The following is a 2,296-nucleotide window of genomic DNA, read 5'->3' as shown; positions in this document are numbered from 1 at the left end:
CGGTCTAAGAATGGAAGCTGAACGGTGGAAGGGCACCGACAGTAGGAGGCCTCATTAGGGAAAGCGCACCTCGGTTTAAGAACAGTTTCAGTTTAAGAACAGACTTCCGGAACAGATTATGTTCGTAAACCGAGGTACCACTGTATGTAGAAGAGCGGACAGTGGACAGAAGAGGACAGTGATTGCTTACCTCATTTCTTCCCTGCCGTTTGCCCCTTCAACTCCCCTGGTTGGCTAAGGGATATTATCTCCCTTCCCCTCTGGAAAGAAAAGCAGCCCCATCCTGTTCCCAGTTTCTTCCTCCCTCATTGCAGAGACCTGCCAGGGATGACATGACTCCCCATAACATGCAGCTTGGGCCTAAGGGGCGAGACACACTCCTTGTTTCGTGCCAGACCTGTGTACCACAATACACTCAAGACCAATGTGCAATGCATGGTTTTGTCATGCAAGGAGTCTACACCAGGGGTCAACAAACTTTTCCAGCAGGGGGTCCAGACTATATTTTGAAAAAATAATGAACAAATTCCTATGCCCCACAAATAACCCAGAGATGCATTTTAAACAAAAGGGCGCATTCTACTCATGTAAAAACACGCTGATTCCTGGACTGTCTGCGGGCCAGAGTCAGAAGGCGATTGGGCCAGATCCAGCTGCTGGGCCGTAGTTTGCCTACCCATGGTCTACACAAAGTGTATACGTGTAGCTATGTTAGTCTGAGTCTGAAAAAAAGAAAGTGTTCTGGCTTTGATAGCAGATTATGACAGAAGTTGTTGGGAGAACCCTGTTGTTCTTTCAGAGCTACAATTCCCAGAGTTCCCTGTGAAGAGATTAAACCACTCACATTTGTAAACCAGAGAGGAAGAATAACTATCATCATCATCATCATCATCATCATCATCATCATCATCATCATCCCCCTTAACTTCTCACAATTCTTTGTGGAAAGCCAGGGCTGTTTGAAGTGCTATAAGAGCACTAAGTTCAGTGGGTCAGCAATTCACTCGGTTGCGCTTCTCAAACCTGTCTCCCTTGTGAATTTTAATTCACCTCACTTTAGAAAACAGCTGGCTTGAAATGCAAGTAGCATCTGAAAGATCAGTCTCTTAAGAATGCTCTTTTTTCCTGCATTGACAGCCTCTGCTGAGAGCTGTCCGTCAACTGATGCTGCATTTAAGGATATGTGTTTGTGATATGAAAATCTGAGAAAAGGCTAAATGTTGATGAATTATCATGAAATATGTATCCTCCAAGAAGATACTTGCCTTGGATAGGTATGCACAAGCTGTAAACTTGAAAGTGAGTATGACACCAGTAATTTGGAAACACTTGTATCAAAAAAAGGTGCTCTCATCAGGAATGCAAAGTGCCATCATTCATAGACATCTGCATTGTTTTCACAAGGAAGATTGAGGCATGAAAGGCAGTCTGGTGAAGCAGGACAGGTTGCACATCTGGAAATATTAGCAGAATTTTAGTAGCTTGAAATGAGCCAGCATAGAAGCATGTGGCAGGCCTGCTGCAACTGGTTTTAGAAACAAGGAATCTTGCAGTTAAACTTCCTCACAATGATGCCACAATTTCAAAATGCTCCCCATAAGAAATTTTCCTTCCTCCTTAGTTTCTCATGCAGTAGCCAATTCTCTCACACACAGCTCCCCCCCCCCCCAAGAGTATGAACAAATTATGAGTCCCACTGTAAATTTCCTTAACTTCAAGTGTTTGAATGGGGGAATTGGCTCTATACTTTCTTGTCCTATCCTATCCTATCCCACTCCCAGCCCGACGTTTCTGGTTGATGTTGATTGCAATTCCCTGTTTTTCCCTCTTGACCATGCATTTCCTGCCCTGGGAAAGTGGGGAACCCCGAGTCTTTACCCACCCAGCTTTCAGAAGCAGAAAAATATCCAAAATGGACTCACTCTGTAGTTGTTTAATGAGCCGGCTTCACAACCCATGTTTTGAAGCTGGCATGTTCAGAAACAAATCACTGCTTGTTGTAAAGCAGAATTCCCTGGCTCATAAAGCTCTGGGATTTATAGAAAGCAAAACTGTACTTGGCCAGTGGAGCAGAGGAGACCTTGCAAGTCAACGCTTTGCTCAGGCCTACGAAGGGCTCATTCATGCAGCAATAAACCATGAATGGAAAACCACTGGCTCCCCAGTCCTAGGCTAAACCATGGTTTCGCATTATGTGCAAACACAAGCAAACATGTGAGAAAGATTGAAGGGAGGTTTATACAGTCCTAGAAATCTCATTTTCGCCACTGAAATAAATGTGACCCCACAAACTGTA

The sequence above is a fragment of the Podarcis muralis genome, chromosome 9, assembly GCF_964188315.1.
Source record: "Podarcis muralis chromosome 9, rPodMur119.hap1.1, whole genome shotgun sequence".
NCBI lineage: Eukaryota > Metazoa > Chordata > Lepidosauria > Squamata > Lacertidae > Podarcis > Podarcis muralis.
The sequence above is the reverse complement of the archived record's forward strand: the minus strand, read 5'-3'. Positions refer to the sequence as shown.